The sequence below is a fragment of the Oryx dammah genome, unplaced genomic scaffold (genome assembly GCF_014754425.2).
Source record: "Oryx dammah isolate SB20612 unplaced genomic scaffold, SCBI_Odam_1.1 HiC_scaffold_7, whole genome shotgun sequence".
Lineage (NCBI taxonomy): Eukaryota > Metazoa > Chordata > Mammalia > Artiodactyla > Bovidae > Oryx > Oryx dammah.
In genome coordinates this window covers 8,831,519-8,851,063 of record NW_024070191.1, presented here as the reverse complement: position 1 = coordinate 8,851,063, position 19,545 = coordinate 8,831,519, and positions in this window count along the sequence as shown.

Here is a 19,545-nt window from a genome sequence, read left to right as displayed (position 1 = left end):
GAAGTGATGGGACTAGATGCCATGATCCTAGTTTTCTGAATACTGAGTTTTAAATAAACTTTTTCAGTCTGTTTCATTTTCATCAAGAGGTTCTTTAATTCTTCTTCACTTTCTGCCATAAGGGTGATGTCATCTGCATATCTGAAGTTATTGATATTTCTCCTGACAATCTTGATTCCAGCTTGTGCTTCATCCAGCGCAGCGTTTCTCATGATGTACTCTGCATATAATATAAGTAAGCAGGGTGACAATATACAGCCTCGACATACTCCTTTCCTGATTTGGAAGTCATCTTGTTAAACTGTATAATTTCACAGAAAATTAAGGTAATTTATAAGGATAATAGAACCATTATCTAAGATTCTATGTTGAGACTCAGAATATAGGTGCAAACATTAGCTGTAGGAAAAATTTTGGTCATTGATTATTCTATTTATAGATTATTAATTAATGACATGGACATTTTCCCATTTAATTTTTAATGTTATATTTAATCATTTATGTGTTGCTAGTTTTTTACCTTTAGATGTTAGTATAATTAATACATGTTTGCTGCTGCTAAGCTTCTGCTAAGTTACTTCAGTCATGTCCAACTCTGTGCGACCCCATAGACGGCAGCCCACCAGGCTCCCCTGTCCCTGGGACTCTCCAGGCAAGAACACTGGAGTGGGTTGCCATTTCCTTCTCCAATGCATGAAAGTGAAAAGTGAAAGTGAAGTCACTCAGTCATGTCCGACTCTTAGCGACCCCATGGACTGCAGCCTACCAGGCTCCTCCATCCATGGGATTTTCCAGGCATGTATAACCTAATGAAAAACATATATAACCTAATAAAAAACAAGTAAGTATGAAACAAGGCATGTGTTCTATGAAACCAAAATCACTCCTCTACATCTGTCATCTAAAAAGGGATCATGCAGTTAAACATTTCAAAGGGTTGCCAACAAGTGAGGGGAACAATGTTAGTAGATAAGGTAGCCGAAGCAAAGTCAATGAATTTTTTTTAATGCTGTTGATACAATGCTAAAAATAAATGTCACTCCCTGATAGCTCAGCTGGTAACGAATCCGTCCGCAATGCGGGAGACCTGGGTTCAATCCCTGGGTTGGGAAGATTCCCTGGAGAAGGGAAAGGCTACCCACTCCACTATTCTGGCCTGGAGAATTTCATGGACTGTATAGTCTACAGGGTCGCAGAGAGTCAGACACGACTGAGCGACTTTCACTTCATTCAACACAGTTTTAAGTAAAGAAGCTAACTTAAATAACTTTAGAAAACAGTGTTTTGACTAGGAATCCTAAGGCTAATGATTAAAAAATATAATAAAACCAAAAGCTCTATTAAGTTCTTCGGTCCATTTTTTAATCAGGTTCTTTGTTTTCGACATTGAGTTGTATGAGTTTTTTTTATATTTGTTGGACAGATGATGTGAAAGTGTTGCACTCAATATGCCAGCAAATTTGGAAAACTCAGCAGTGGCCACAGGACTGGAAAAGGTCAGTTTTCATTCTAATCCCAAAGAAAGGCAATGTCAAAGAATGCTCAAACTACCGCACAGTTGCACTCATCTCACATGCTAGTAAAGTAATGCTCAAAATTCTCCAAGCCAGGCTTCAGCAATATGTGAACTGTGAACTCCCTGATGTTCAAGCTGGTTTTAGAAAAGGCAGAAGAACCAGAGATCAAATTGCCAACATCCGCTGGATCATGGAAAAAGCAAGAGAGCTCCAGAAAAACATCTATTTCTAATTTATTGACTATGCCAAAGCTTTTGACTGTGTGGATCACAATAAACTGTGGAAAATTCTGAAAGAGATGGGAATACCAGACCACCTAACCTGCCTCTTGAGAAATCTGTATGCAGGTCAGGAAGCAACAGTTAGAACTGGACATGGAACAACAGACTGGTTCCAAATAGGAAAAGGAGTACGTCAAGGCTGTATATTGTCACCTTGCTTATTTAACTTATATGCAGAGTACATCATGAGAAACGCTGGACTGGAAGAAGCACAAGCTGGAATCAAGACTGCCTGGAGAAATATCAATCACCTCAGATATGCAGATGACACCACCCTTATGGCAGAAAGTGAAGAGGAACTAAAAAGCCCCTCGATGAAGGTGAAAGAGGAGAGTGAAAAAGTTGGCTTAAAGCTCAACATTCAGAAAACGAAGATCATGGCATCGAGTCCCATCACTTCATGGGAAATAGATGGGGAAACAGTGGAAACAGTGTCAGACTTTATTTTGGGGGGCTCCAAAATCACTGCAGATGGTGACTGCAGCCATGAAATTAAAAGATGTTTACTCCTTGGAAGAAAAGTTACGACCAACCTAGATAGCATATTAAAAAGCAGAGACATTACTTTGCCAACAAAAGTCCATCTACTCCAGGCTATGTTTTTTCCAGTGGTCATGTATAGATGTGAGAGTTGGACTGTGAAGAAGGCTGAGTGCTGAAGAATTGATGCTTTTGAACTGTGGTGTTGGAGAAGACTCTTGAGAGTCCCTTGGACTGCAGGGAGATCCAACCAGTCCATTCTGAAGGAGATCAGCCCTGGGATTTCTTTGCAGGGAATGATGCTGAAGCTGAAACTCCAGTACTTTGGCCACCTCATGCGAAGAGTTGACTCATTGGAAAAGACTCTGATGCTGGGAGGGATTGGGGACAGCAGGAGAAGGGGACGACAGAGGATGAGATGGCTGGATGGCATCACTGACTCGGTGGACGTGAGTCTGAGTGACCTCCGGGAGTTGGTGATGAACAGGGAAACCTGGCGTGCTGCGATTCATGGGGTCGCAAAGAGTCGGACACGACTGAGTGACTGAACTGAAGGTCGTATTGGTAATATCAATTGCAAATACTTTCCCCCATTAAAAGGTTGTCTCTTCATTTTGTTGATGGATTGTTTTTCTGTGCAAGAGCTTTTAAGCTTAATTAGATCCAATTTGTTTATTTTTGCTATAATTTTTTCTTGCTTTAGGAGACAGATTCAAAAAGTATTGCTGTAAGTTTTGGCAAAGAGTGTTATGTCTATGTTTTCCTCAAGGAATTTTATATCCAGTCTTGTGTTTAGGATTTTAATCCATTTTGAAATTATTTTTGTATATGGTTTAGAGAATTTCTAATTTTATTCTTTTACATGTAGCTTTCTGTTTTCCCAGCAACACTTATTGAAGAGACTGTCTTTTTCCCATTGCATATTTTTGTCTCCTTTGTCGGAGATTAATTGGCCATAAGTGCATGGGTTTATTTTGGGGCTTTCTGAGCTGTTTTATTGATCTATACGTCTTTTTTGTTTGTTTTGCTATTACCAAACTGTTTGATTACTGTAGCATTTTATTTTATAATATGAGGTCAAACAGCATGATTTCTCCAGCTCTGTTCTTCTTTCTCATGATTATTTTGATTATTTGGATTTTCTTGTGTTTATGTTCAAAATTTTAAAAGTATTTTTTTCTGTGAAAAGGGCCATTGGTATTTTGATTGGGATTGAATTGAGTCTGTTGACTGCCTTAAGTAAGATGGTCATTTTAACAGTATTTTCCCAAAAAGAAAATACAGATGGCCAACAGGCACATGACAAGATTCTCAACATCGCCAATCATCAGGCAAATCAAAACCACAATGAGATATCACCTCACTCCTGTTAAAATGGCTAAAATCAAAAAGAACACAAACAAAAAATGTTGGTGAGGATGTCAAGAAAAGGGATCTCTCATACATTGTTGACAGGAATGTAAATTGGTGCAGGCACTGTGGAAAACAGTATGGAGTTTTCTCAAAAAAAGTAAAATTAGAATTACCACATGATTCAGCAATTCAACTATTGGGAATATTTCTAAAAACAGCAAAAGCACTAATTTCAAAAGATGTATATACCCCAATGTTCATAGCAGCAGTATTTACACATGCCAATATATGGAAGAACCTGTGTCTTATCTGTACATGAATAGATAAAGAAGGTGTGGTATGTATGTCTATATACACATATAGACATATATACAATGGAATATTACTCAGCCATAAAAAAGAATGGGATTTTGCCATTTGCAGCAATGTGAATGGACTTGGAGGGCATTATAAGTCAGAAAAAGGAAATACTATGTGGTAATACTCACATGTGAAATATTACAAATATAACAAATTAGTATAACAGAAAAGAAGCAAACTCAAAAATATAGATAAGTTAATGGCTACCGGTGGGGACATAGGGAGGGTTAGAGTTTAGGTTAGAAAGCTTCTTTATAGAGTACTCCCAGATGATGTATGATCTTCTTTTTCTTGAAATGGAGCTTATTTATCCCTCCCCAAAAGTGGGCTGGAATTAATGATTGCTTCCAAAAATAAAATATGGAAATGAGAAAATAGTAACATACAACAGAGAAATTCAGCAAACAGTCCCCTAACCAACTTTAACCAAGTGATCACAATTAACTTCACCAGCAATATGTCATTATGATGTCAACCTTTTGATGCCTGACACAATGTAGAAACAAGCACTTCACTCCTATTAATTTGTCCTCAAAATCCATAACCCACTGTAACAGTCAGACAAAGAAAATAGCCACACACCAGCTGAGTGACTTTCTACAACTGTTCAAAACTATCAAAGTCATGGGAAAATGAAGAAACAAAAAACAAGGAAAGTCTGAAGAACTGTAACTGAAGAGTAGAGACTTAGGACACCTGATAACTGAAGCAGTGTGGCGATCGGTGACTGAATTTTGGAACAGAAGGAAAGACATTAATAGAATAGCTAGCGAAATTCTTATGAAAACCTCAAATTTTATAAATTTTTATAAATTAATGTACCAACATTAATTTTTAGTCTTGACAGATGTGACATGTTATGCAAGATGTCAGCATTAGGGGGAAATGAATAAAACATGTATGAGGGAACACTGTACCATCTTTAAATCTTTTCAGTAAAGCTAAAATTACCCCCAATAAAGTTTATCTTATTTCTTTTTAATTTTATTTTTATTTTTTAACACCAAAAACATTTTGTATCAGGGTATAACTGATTAAATTTTTATCTTATTTATTAAAAAAAATAAGAGAGAGAGAAAACATTAGGGACAGAGCATCAGGGATTCAACACTTGAGGAAATGAAAGCTTTCATGACTGCACCAGAAGTAACTCTATCTCACCAATATACTGTCAAATATAGTGGGAGGGAAATTAAATGGATACTATAAGAAAGAAGTTATGGTTAACATCTTAAGTCTCATGATAATTTAAGAAGGATTACTCTAGCAGCTGTGTTTCATGTGAATTAAATGTTCTTGTTTACAATTCACGCCCCCCCATATAATTTATTTGAAGCTTGCCTTAATTTCAGGTAGGAATATAACTGAATTAAAATCATCCTTAATGACACAGTGTCTGATACAAAATTTGTGGTTTCCCTGAGCTGGGATAAGAGTTTTTCAGTCAGACAGTTGATGTGTGAAGAAGTGGTTGCCATGTTAAATGGAGTTGTCCTTTCACATCTATTCTCTACCCTTTTCCACCTCACGAGTTTGATAATGGATTGATTTGAACAGACTCTTATCACTTCTGTTTGATTTCAGTTAGAAAATAAAAGGGCTTGAGAAGAGTAGAAATGTAATTGATAATAGCAGTACCCTACACAAAAACTCCTGTTGGGGAGTTTTCTCCACAGGTTAAGCTTTCAATAGCTTCTATCAATGGCTCCCTGGTTTGGGCTGAATCATATCTCCCCAGAATTTATGTCAGGGTCCTAAAACTACTTGCTCAGAATCTGACTGTGCTTGGAAATGTGCTCAGCTCCTCAGTTGTGTCCTAATCTGTGTGACACCATGGACAGTAGCCCACCAGTCTCCTCGTTCCATATGGAGTTTTCTGGCAAGCATAGTGATGTGGGTTGACATTTCCTCCTCCAGGGGATCTTCCGGAAACAGATATTAAGCCTGCCTCTCCGGCAGTTCCTACACTGGCAGTGGCCTCTTTACCACTGACTCACCAGGGATGTCCCCGTATTTGGAGATAGTGTCTTTAAAACGGAGTATTGAGATTAAGTGAAGACGTTCACAAACAAAGTGAACAATCCTTTCTTCTAGATATTCTAAATAAAATATGTCAGTTTTCTGGATGTGAATCGCAAACTGGGTTTTAATTTTTTATTTTGTAGTGGGGTATAGCTGATAAACAATGTTGTGATAGTTTCAGGTGAACAGTTGAGGGACTCAGCCATACACACACATGTGTCCATTCTCCCCCAGCCTCCCTTCCCATCCAGGCTGCCACATAATACTGAGCAGAATCCCATGTGCTATACAGGAGGTCATTGTTGGTTATTCATTTTAAATATAACAGTGTGTCCATGTCCATCCCAAATTCCCTAGATGTCTCTTCCCCCTATCCTTCCTTCTGGCAACCATAAGCTCATTCTCAAAGTCTGTTTCTGTTTAGCCAACTGTATTTTGAATAAATGTTCTCAATGAAACATAGCTGGGGTTTGGAGATAAGTATTCTGCTAATAATCATTCTCATGTAGCTTAGTATCATTCAGAAATTTGAGTTTATATTAATACAGTTGATTTATAAATATACCAAAATGTGTATATTTATGTGGCTGGCCTCTTTAAATCATGGATCTCTTAAAAATGTAAATCTGTACAGCAATAAAGACCCAACAAAGCCAAAATAAATAAATATTAAAAAAAAAATCAACATATCTTTGCCAAATGGGTCACCTTCACTTTGAAAATCAGCATTTCTTGTCACTCATAAGATAATCAATCCTATTAGTTTACATTACATCTTGCTTTTGACAAAATTGGTATAATTCATCTGTATTACTCTTTTTATTTAAAAAAATAATGCCTACCCTTCTTCCAGTGATAATGATTAGTCATCACAGGATACTAAAAATCTTCCAAGAATGTTTAAATGTAAATTTAAAACAGGAGTGGGAAAACTGGTTATATTCATAAAAATGATTTTGAATTAAGTATATTGTACAGTTTGATGACTATTCCAAAATACTACTTATTTAAATATATATGTTAAAAGTTAACTTCTGCTTGTTTTTGTTTGCTTGTGTTTAGTACTCTAAGGAAACATGGTTTGTTAAGTACTGACAAGTCTGAACAAAATAAATAAATAAATAAACTTCTTTATATTAAATAAAAAAGAGAAAAATCATTCATTTTAAATGAATTCAAAATGTTGAGGCTCATAATATTGGCTTATTTATGCAATGCATTTCCTATTTACATATATCATTTCTTATATTTAGGATATTAGAAAATTTCAAAGAAATCACATTTTTTACTTGTCTCTTGCTAAACATTATGGTTATATGGACAAGACTTTTTAAAATGAAATGATGTAAGGTGATATATATGTATAGAATATATATATTTTCTCCCCATGGTTCCAAATTTATGAGACCATAAACCCTTTGAATCTTGCTAAATGTTCACTGATGCTTAATTTTTTTTAGAAAGATAGAAGTTATTACCAGTGTTTTTTTAAAGCATTGTTCAAAATGCTATCAGGTTGCATTTAGAACCATACAGAAAATTCATCAGAGGAATAATTCATATCTGTCAAACTAGAATGGATACATTAGCTTTCATCGAGAATCAAAATGAAACAATTGCCCAGCTATTGTAGGACAAATCAGTGAAGCCTCTTACAACATCGGCTGGAAGTTGTTATGTGTTTGCTAATATGACGCCTGCCTCGTATTCCCTCCCATCACTCAAAAAAGTCTTGACCAATTTAAAAATCAATGCTCATAGATGCTCACAAATCACCAGAGACTAGTGTTATATTTTTAAAAAGCTAGCCTTTTTCTCTTGTACCTCTGAAAGTTTAGCAAATAATTTAATATTCATTTTTAGTTTCAGGAATTGATTAAATTATACTGAGGATCTTAAGATAATCAATCAAAATTTTCAGTCAACTTAATGAGTAAAAATAATAATGATATTTATGTTTTCTTAGCAATCAGTAGCTTTCTTGATTCCTCTCGTTATAATGTAAAATTGATACACATCTGGAAAATAAGGAGAAAAAAGTCAGAGGTGGGGCATCACTTTTAACATGATGCACAAGATTCCCATGTGTTTGGCTTTGGCAAAGTGTATAAGAATGTTCAGTAGAATTTCAGCTCTTCTAACTTCATTTTCTATTCTTTCTTGTCTTTAAATTTAGCTCTATTTCACTTTTGTAGTAGGGCTTATCCCATCATCTAGCAGCAACAGACATTTTTAAGAAGGCTATAAAAGTCTTCTTTCAGATTTACACAACCTAATAAACATATATTAACAATAACATCTACCTTAGAATGTAGGACTAAATTAGTTATCTATAAAAGGTACTTAGTGTCAGAGACATATTAAGAAATACATAAGTATTTTCTATCATCATCATTGCCCTCGTTATTATTATGAGAAGAGTAATTTGATTCACAGGAGTGAATTATAGACATCCACTTTGCTTCAGGAATGTAAAAAAAATACTTCAAAATATATCTGAAGTAATGCAACAGCTTATTATCCAGGGGTATAACCTATAATTTGACTCCTGGGTGTTCTGAGCCCTTGGAGTTTTACTATTTTCCTCAATAGGATTGTCAAAGGATACCCTGGAAAATTCTCTTTTCCTCTGGACCTAAGCTATCAATATCCCTGTTACCATTAATAGTTACAATTAAACTCCCTACTCAACAAGGTAATTCTTGCTGTTGCCAGCTACTTCAATAAAACCTTTATATTTCTGTTGAAGCAATGAAATGTGTATACCAATAAAATGTTTCTCACTAGGAAGCAAAAATTCTAAGTCAGATAATCCCAGTAGGCCAGGTGATGTATGGGGTGGGGAGGGGGAAGAGTAACAAAGGTTTTGTTTTTGGTTTTCAATGAATCATCAGGTGTAATAGTGAAAGATATGACTGCTTTCTCCATCTCTTGTTTATTTATTTATTTATTTACTTACTTTGTTTTTCATTTTTTAACAGTCTACATTCTTACTTGGACTTCTCTGGTGGTTCAGATATCCTACAGTGCAGGAGACCGGGGTTCAATTCCTGTGTCTGAAAGATCCCCTGGAGAAGGAAATGGCAACCCACTCCAGTATTCTTACCTGGAGAATTTCATGAACAGAGGAGGCTGGAAAGCTACAGTCCTTGGTGTTGCAAAAAGCCAGACACTACTGAGCGAATAACACACATAGGCAGGAACACACACAGAACACTAGATCAACAGAAAAAAAGATTTTTTTTTTACTTTACAATACAGTATTGGTTTTGCCATACATCAACATGAATCCACCACGGATGTACACGTGTTCCCAATCCTGAAACCCCATCCCACCTCCGTCCCCATACCATCTCTCTGAATCATCCCAGTTCACCAGCCCCACGCATCCTGTATCCTGCATCAAACCTAGACTGGTGATTTGTTTCTTAGATGGTATTATACATGTTCCAATGCCATTCTCCCAAATCTTCCCACCCTCTCCCTCTCCCACAGAGTCCAAAAGACTGTTCTATACATCTGTGTCTCTTTTGCTGTCTCGCATACAGGGTTATCATTACCATCTTTCTAAATTCCATATATATGTGTTCAATTCAGTTCAGTTCAGTCACTGAGTCGTGTCCGACTCTTTGCAACCCCATGAATCGCAGCATGCCAGGCCTCCCTGTCCATCACCAACTCCTGGAGTTCACTCAGACTCATGTCCATCGAGTCAGTGATGCCATCCAGCCATCTCATCCTCTGTCGTCCCCTTCTTCTTCTGCCTCCAATCCATCCCAGGATCAATGTCTTTTCCAACGAGGCAACTCTTTGCATTAGGTGGCCAAAGTACTGGAGTTTCAGCTTCAGCATCATTCCTTCCAAAGAAATCCCAGGGTTGATCTCCTTCAGAATGGACTGGTTCGATATACCTGCAGTCCGAGGGACTCTCAAGAGTCTTCTCCAACATCACAGTTCAAAAGCATCAATTCTTGGGCACTCAGCTTTCTTCACAGTCCAACTCTCACATCCATACATGACTACTGGAAAAACCATAGCCTTGACTAGATAGATCTTAGTTTGCAAAGTAATGTTTCTGCTTTTCAATATGCTACCTATGTTAGTCATAACTTTTCTTCCAAGGAATAAGCGTCTTTAGTATACTGTATTGGTGTTTTCCTTTCTGGCTTACTTCACTCTGTATAATAGGCTCCAGTTTCATCCACCTCATTAGAACTGATTCAAATGTATTCTTTTTCATGGCTGAGTAATACTCCATTGTGTATATGTACCACAGCTTTCTTATCCATTCATCTGCTGATGGACATCTAGGTTGCTTCCATGTCCTGGCTATTATAAACAGTGCTGTGATGAACAGTGGGGGATATGTGTCTCTTTCTATTTTGGTTTCCTCGGTGTGTTTGCCCAGCAGTGGGATTGCTGGGTTGTATGGTAGTTCTGTTTCTAGTTTTTTAAGGAATCTCCACACTGTTCTCCATAGTGTCTGTACTAGTTTACATTCCCACCAACAGTGTAAGAGGGTTCCCTTTTCTCCACATCCTCTCCAGCATTTATTTATTGTAGAATTTTGGGTCGCAGACATTCTGACTGGTGTGAAATGGTACCTCATTGTGGTTTTGATTTGCATTTCTCTGATAATGAGTGATGTTGAGCATCTTTTCATGTGTTGGTTAGCCATCCGTATGTCTTCTTTGGAGAAATGTCTGTTTAGTTCTTTGGCCCATTTTTTGATTGGGTCATTTATTTTTCTGGAATTGAGCTGCATAAGTTGCTTGTATATTTTTGAGATTAGTTGTTTGTCAGTTGCTTCATTTGCTATTATTTTCTCCCATTCTGAAGGCTGTCTTTTCACCTTGCTTATACTTTCCTTTGTTGTGCAGAAGCTTTTAATTTTAATTAGATCCCATTTGTTCATTTTTGCTTTTATTTCCATTAATCTGGGAGGTGGGTTAAAGAGGATCCTGCTGTGATTTATGTTGGAGAGTGTTTTGCCTATCTTCTCCTCTAGGAGTTTTATAGTTTCTGGTCTTGTGTTTAGCTCTTTAATCCATTTTGAGTTTATTTTTGTGTATGGTGTTAGAAAGTGATCTAGTTTCATTCTTTTACAAGTGGTTGACCAGTTTTCCCAGCACCACTTGTTAAAGAGATTTTTAATCCATTGTATATTCTTGCCTCCTTTGTCGAAGATAAGGTATCCATAGGTGTGTGGATTTATCTCTGGGCTTTCTATTTTGTTCCATTGATCTATATTTCTGTCTTTGTGCCAATACCATACTGTCTTGAAGACTGTGGCTTTGTAGTAGAGCCTGAAGTCAGGCAGGTTGATTCCTCCAGTTCCATTCTTCTTTCTCAAGATTGCTTTGGCTATTCGAGGTTTTTTGTATTTCCATACAAATGGTGAAATTATTTGTTCTAGCTCTGTGAAAAATACCTTTGGTAGCTTGATAGGGATTGCATTGAATCTTTAGATTGCTTTGGGTAGTATACTCATTTTCACTATATTGATCCTTCCAATCCATGAACATGGTATATTTCTCCATCTATTAGTGTCCTCTTTGATTTCTTTCATCAGTGTTTTATAGTTTTCTATATATAGGTCTTTAGTTTCTTTAGGTAGATATATTCCTAAGTATTTTATTCTTTTCGTTGCAATGGTGAATGGAATTGTTTCCTTAATTTCTTTTTCTCCTTTCTCATTATTAGTGTATAGGAATGCAAGGGATTTCTGTGTGTTGACTTTATATCCTGCAACTTTACTATATTTATTGATTAGCTCTAGTAATTTTCTGGTGGAGTCTTTAGGGTTTTCTATGTAGAGGATCATGTCATTTGCAAACAGTGAGAGTTTTACATCTTCTTTTCCAATTTGGATTCCTTTTATTTCTTTTTCTGCTCTGATTGCTATGGCCAAAACTTCCAACACTGTGTTGAATAGTAGCAGTGAAAGTGGGCACCCTTGTCTTGTTCCTGACTTTAGGGGAAATGCTTTCAATTTTTCACCATTGAGGATAATGTTTGCTGTGGGTTTGTCATATATAGCTTTTATTATGTTGAGGTATGTTCCTTCTATTCCAGCTTTCTAGAGAGTTTTTCTTTTTTAATCATAAATGGATGTTTAATTCTGTCAAAGGCTTTCTCTGCATCTATTGAGATAATCATATGGCTTTTATTTTTCAAGTTGGTAATGTGGTGAATTACATTAATTGATTTGTGGATATTGAAGAATCCTTGCATCCCTGGGATAAAGCCTACTTGGTCATGGTGTATGATCTTTTTAATGTGTTGTTGGATTCTGATTGCTAGAATTTTGTTACGGATTTTAGCATCTATGTTCATCAGTGATATTGGCCTGTAGTTTTCTTTTTTTGTGGCATCTTTGTCAGGTTTTGGTATTAGGGTGATGGTGGCCTCATAGAATGAATTTGGAAGTTGACCTTCCTTTGCAATTTTCTGGAAGAGTTTGAGTAGGATAGGTGTTAGCTGTTCTCTAAATTTTTGGTAGAATTCAGCTGTGAAGCCATCTGGACCTGGGCTTTTGTTTGCTGGAAGATTTCTGATTACAGTTTCAATTTCCATGCTTGTGATGAGTCCATCAAGATTTTCTATTTCTTCCTGGTTCAGTTTCGGAAAGTTGTACTTTTCTAAGAATTCATCCATTTCTTCCATGTTGTCCATTTTATTGGCATATAATTGCTGATAGTAGTCTCTTATGATCCTTTGTATTTCTGTGTTGTCTGTTGTGATCTCCATTTTCATTTCTAATTTTATTGATTTGATTTTTCTCCATTTATTTCTTGATGAGTTTGGCTAATGGTTTGCCAATTTTATTTATCCTTTCAAAGAACCAGCTTTTGGCTTTGTTGATTTTTGCTATGGTCTCTTGTTTCTTTTGCATTTATTTCTGCCCTAATTTTAAAAGATTTATTTCCTTCTACTAACCCTGGGGTGATGCTTGGTTTCAGTGTAGGTATGGAGGCATTTGATGAGCTCCTATTGATTAATGTTCCCTGGAGTCAGGAGTTCACTGATGTTCTCAGGATTTGGACTTAAGCCTCCAGCTTATGGTTTTCAGTCTTATTTTTACAGTAGTCTCAAGACTTCTCCTTCTATACCGCACCATTGATAAAACTTCCAGGTGTTCAAACTGGTTTTAGAAAAGGCAGAGGAAACAGAGATCAAAGTGCCAAAATCCACTTGATCATGGAAAAAGCAAGAGTTCCAGAAAAACATCTATTTCTGCTTTATTGACTATGCCAAAACCTTTGACTGTGTGGATCATAATAAACGGTGGAAAATTCTGAAAGAGATGGGAATACTAGACCACCTGACCTGCCTCTTGAGAAAGTTGTATGCAGGTCAGGAAGCAATCCTTGTCTTCAGGAAGCAACAGTTAGAACTGGACATGGAACAACAGACTGGTTCCAAATAGGAAAAGGAGTACATCAAGGCTGTATATTGTCACCCTGCTTATTTAACTTATATGCAGAGTACATCATGAGAAACGCTGGGCTGGAAGAAGCACAAGCTGGAATCAAGATTGCCGGGAGAAATATCAATAACCTCAGATATGCAGATGACACCACCCTTATGGCAGAAAGTGAAGAGGAACTAAAAAGCCCCTCGATGAAGGTGAAAGAGGAGAGTGAAAAGGTTGGCTTAAAGCTCAACATTCAGAAAACGAAGATCATGTCATCCAGTCACATCACTTCATAGCAAATGGATGGGGGGTGTGTAGGGGGGTGGACAGTGGAAACAATGGCTGTCTTTATTTTTCTGGGCTCCAAAATCACTGCAGATGGTGATTGCAGCCATGAAATTAAAAGACGCTTACTCTTACTCCTTGGAATGAAAGCTATAGCCAACCTAGACAGCATATTGAAAAACAGAGACATTACTTTGTCAACAAAGTTCTGTCTAGTCAACGCTATGGTTTTTCCAGCAATCATGTATGGATGTGAGAGTTGGACTGTGAAGAAAGCTGAGCACCAAAGAATGATGCTTTTGAACTGTGGTGTTGGAGAAGACTCTTGAGAGTCCCTTGGACTGCAAGGAGATCCAACCACTCCATCCTAAAGCAGATCAGTCCTGGGTGTTCATTGATGGGACTGATGTTGAAGCTAAAACTCCAATACTTTAGCCACCTGATGCTAAGACCTGACTCATTTGAGAAGACCCTGATACTGGGAAAGATTGAGGGCAGGAGGAGAAGGGGATGACAGAGGATGAGATGGCTGGATGGCATCACCGACTCTATGGACATGAGTTTGAGTGAACTCTGGGAGTTGGACAAGGGGGCCTGGCATGCTGAGATTCATGGGGTTGCAAAGAGTAGGACAACTGAGCAAATGAACTGAACTGAACTGAAAATTCTCCTGAATGCTATTATAACCATGTGTTTAAAAACAAGGAAAAATCGAGGTTTGACAGAAAACAACAAAATTCTGTAAAGCAATTATCCTTCAATTAAAAATAAATTAATTAAATATTAGTAGAAAAAAGGAAATTATTTTAGGTAGGATTAAAAGACTCACTAAGAAAAGTCTTTATCACTTGAAAAGTAAGCTCCACTCTCAGTAATGAACCCTAGAGTTGTTCAGTTTGCCCAGAATCTATGAAGAGTTGAGCCAATATTGAATATTTTCTGATATGTTAATTTCAATTTTTTCTTAGTTTCCTAGTACATATTTACTCTGTTTAAAAAAAAAAAAAGCAGAGATTGAATTTGAGGAATTCTAGGAACAAGATTTATGAAACTATCTGTGATGTTTTATGAAGTACTTTCTCAGACTTTGCTGTCCTGGGAATCCTGAGGTTCCAAGTGAAATCAGAAAGCCCATTTAACTGAAGTATTAATATCTCCCTACAGAGAACAATGAATCTACAACCACTTTTTAAAAGCCACTATAGACTCTATGGAGTGGATTTCATACTGATTTGGTGAATAAATTGACTTCTGTCTTCATTCTGAGGGCATTGTATGGGGGCAGTGGGTATTTCTCACCCAATGAATCTACTCAAATATTGTATCCTTCTATGCTCATAAACTTTGTTCACTACATTTTAATCAGGAATTTCTGGCATCTCAAATTTAGTTTTCATGGCCCACTACTGAATCCAAATATGCCATCTAATCAAGAAGAAAGATTATAAACACTCCCATCTGCTTGACCTAGCACACTGAGTGCAGAATATCTGGCAAGTGCACTCATATGCATAAATTCAAGCCAAACTAAAATTATGTTCAACCTAAATTGTGTGCAGCCTACAGAAATCTCAAAGGTCGACTTCTCCTGATTTGATTCTAAATAACAACATTTATAACAACTTTAGAGTCACTAAGTCCTTACATGTAAGTTTTCTGCTCCGAGGTTTGACTTGGAACTTGATCCACAGAGAATGATCTAATCTGGTGTAATCTGGAGAAAAGGGGGAGACTTGCATATATGTCCTTCTTCTTGCCAGATTATTCTTTCAGTAGAGGTTGCTAATGGATCTTCAGAAAGAAGAAGAAGAAATGATCCTACCAGCCAAGGAAGATTCTTCATTATAAGATAATGTGCATGACAGAGTGTGTGTGTGTGTGTGTGTGTGTGTGTGTGTGTGTGTGTGTGTTTTCCAGCATCTAGAGCAGGATGTAGCACATAATAAACTCTCAAAAGAGATTTGTTGAATGAATGAATGAATTCAAACCTTCAGATGTGACCTCCTTCTCTTTTTCAGTCAATTCCCAAATGTTACATAGAAAATCAAGAGGTTATGAATTCAAGTGTTATTGAAACTGGAATATAGAGGATTTGAAATTTGATTTTCCCATCGTTTTCTTCTTCTTTTTTTGCTGTGTGGCTGAAAAAGATAAAAACATGCTTTAGCATAATTATGGAATTCTGGAATTTAGCCCAAACAGAGAACTTAGAAATGTGAAGCTTCTATTTTTTTTTAATTTAATCCAAGAATTTGAAAGAATCATCCTTTTTCTATATTATTTGTAATAATAAGGTATAAATACTTAATTTTATACTGTGGCAGCTTTTTCCCATAATCTTTGACTTATTTATCCATCCAATACAAAATGATTGGTGAGAAGCTATTCTATTTTAATCACTGTTCTAAGCTAATGGAACACAGCAGTGAACAAAGAGATAATATCTCTATCCGATGGAACTAACAGTTTAATAAAATGAGACACATGGCAAACAAAGTGAGGGCACACATGGTATATCCAGTCACGATGAATGCTATGGGAAGGAAAAAATTAGTTTATATGGGGCTAGAGAGTAGTGTTAAACAACACGGGTTGCCACTTTAAATTTTCTGACCTTTCCTACATGACCTTAATTTTTCCATGTGATGAAAGGGGATCATTTGATGAACTGTTTTATCATTGCACTCCTTCAACTGCCATAAAGTCATCCCTTATCCTTAACAGGATTTTTACCACTCTTAATCCCATCAGTCCAGATGCCTTCTCCCAGATTCACCCAGATAGTCCACTTTTTGTATATTATCCATTATGCATCAGTCACTCTTTCATTTAGGTTTTGTTGTTAAGTGTGAAGACAAAAACAAAACAAACCGCACAATTCAAGAAGAAAAACAAAATTATTAGAAAAGGGTGTTAAGATCAATGGAAGCTTAAGATTGTTCGAGAAATAAAAGTTTGATTACATAGTCAGAGATAGTACTCAAAATAGTAACACATCACTCCTCTCATGGCAAAGATTCCCTGCAGTTTCTACCAAAACTCCACAGCTGTTGGGTGCTAGATGCTACTACTGAAACTGTTACCTCAGCTTCCTTTATAAATTATTACCACTTCCACAGCACTTGTCACAAAGTATATCATTAGATCCTGTTTAAATATGTAAATGTTTATTTAATTTATTGAGATTATGATGTAATTATCACCTAGCCTCAAGTAAGGTAAAAAATTACTGAATTTCTTGATAGGTTTTGATCAGAGGATAGGACTAGTCTAGATATTTTAATCAGAATATTATAAATACAGAGGATTGGAGACTTACCAAGATGTTTGAGTGGAGAATGAATGCCAAGAAAGCTGCCAGTGGAAATGAAGGAATCGTAGGAAACTCATGCTAATTTCAGCTCCCTGATGCAATGAAGTGACCCATTTCCTAAAGAAGATCCATATGCTTCTGGAAAAATATATCGTTGGTTATATGCCAAGGTCATGGGTTTACTCCTTAACAGCTTTACTAAGGTATAATTGATACATAAATAACTGTATTTATTTAATGTCTATCATTTGAAAAATTTGAACATACACACATAGGTACGGTACCACAACCACAAACAAGGTAATAGAAATTTCGTACACATCCCAAAGTTTCCTGGTGTCTCTGTGAGTTTTTTGTTGGTTGGTTGGTTGGTAATAAGCTTAACATGAAATTTGCCCTCTTAACAAGTTTTGACATGCACAATAACTGTTGTTAACTGTAGGCACCATATTGCACAACAGATCTCTAGAACTAATTTTCTAGCAAAACTGAGACTTTAAGGTCAGTCTTGATTGTACTTGGATGGGAGACCACGAGATTTCCATTACTGATGAAGCAGTAACAGTTTCTGCAACTATCTTGGTTTACAAATCTCAAGTAAGTTTCTTGTTGGTAAACTCTGACTCAGAGACTGGCTATAGATGAGTTTATAGAATATTATCCTTAAGTTTTTAAACATTTTGATGGAGAGAAAGCATAAAAAGGGGCTGGGACTGGAACATAGCTGGTAAAAGTCAATCCAGTGTGTTAACTTCACCAGCCTTCTTGAAGCCAAGCACAGGAACAGATATTCTGTACACTTTTTTTTTTTTTTGGTAAGTAATTATGTAATGACTGCTATGAATAAGAGCATAATGAGGAACTCTAAGAATTTAAAGAAATGTTATTAGAAAATGGGAAGTGAAAAATAAAGTGGTAGATCTCAGAAAAGAAATGAAAATTAAAAATCATTATATAATTTATGTGAAGATGAAAGCAGTACAAAAGGACATAACACTGTTAATATGATAAATTAAGAAACATAAAAGGCATGATTGAGAATACTGAAAGGAATGAAATGAAAATTAACAAAGTGTTAAATAAATTCTGAGTGAAATAATTGAAATGGAAAGCAGGGAAATAAATCTAACTTCTGCCTAATTGGTGTCTTTGAGGAAAAAATTAAAAGAATAGATTTAGAAAAGAGAGATTATTGAATACAGCAAAATATTCCTGAAATTAAAAATAACTTTTACACATACACATTAGAAGAAAACAGACACATGCTTTTCAAGAAGATAAAGGAGATTTGACATATAGTAAAAAAAAAAAAAAACACAGAAAACACAGAGATACAGCTGGTTAAGCTATTCAAATTCTCTAATATAAACTAACAAGTTTTAATAATCTCTAATGGAAAATGTATATCCTACTTAACCCTTGCTCCATCTGATGGCAGAAAATAATGGCACATTTAAATGTTTCTGTAAGAAATTTTGTAGCTTAAAAAAAAAAAACAAAACTGTTGTTCAAAAAAACAGTAACTGAACACTCATTTGATCATGTAAGAATTGTTCCCATAAACCTTTCTTTGTTGTTCAGTCACTCAGTCATTTCTGGCTCTTTGCAACCCCATGGACTGCAGCATGCCAGACTTTGCTGTTCTTCACCATCTCCCAGAGCCTGCTCAAACTCATGTCCATTGAGTTGGTGATACCATCCAACCAGCTCATCCTCTGTTGTTCCCTACTCCTCCTGTCTTCAATCTTTTCCAGCATCAGGGTCTTTTCTAATGAGTCATGTCTTCGAATCAGGTGGCCAAGTAGAGCTCCAGCTTCAGCATCAGTCCTTCCAATGAATACTCCAATGAATTGACTGGTTTGATCTCCTTGAGGTCCAAGGGACTCTCAAGCATCTTTTCCAGCACCAGAGTTGGAAGCATCAATTCTTCAGCATTATGCCTTCTTTATGGTCCTGCTCTCACATCCACATATGTGCTGTGCTGTTCTTAGTCACTCAGTCATGTCTGATTCTTTGTGACCCCATGGACTGTAGCCACCAGGTTCCTTTGTCCATGGGGATTCTCCAGGCAAGAATACTGGAATTGGTTGCCATGCCCCCCTCCACTTCCATATATGACTACTAGAAAAACCATAGCTTTGTCTATAAAGAAGCAAATTTCCACAAAAAAAGTGAGGGAGAAGCAATTTCATTTTCAATAGCATTCAAAGTTCTAATTTTTTTTTTTTTTTTTTGCTGTCTAGGTTTGTCATAGTTTTTCTTCCAAGGAGCTAGTGTCTTTTAATTTTATGGCTGCAGTCACCATCTGCATTGATTTTGGAGCCCCTTTGAGACAGTATTAAATACTGATATCAAGCAAGGAAAAAATTAGTGAAGTGATTTTGCCAAATCCTGGAGACGACTAGTGTCCACTGACTCTATTACAAAATAATAAAAGTAATACCAAATTAAATATGGTTACACAAAATGAGTATTAATGACATAGGACTTGTATGTGTAGAAATGATACCAAAAATA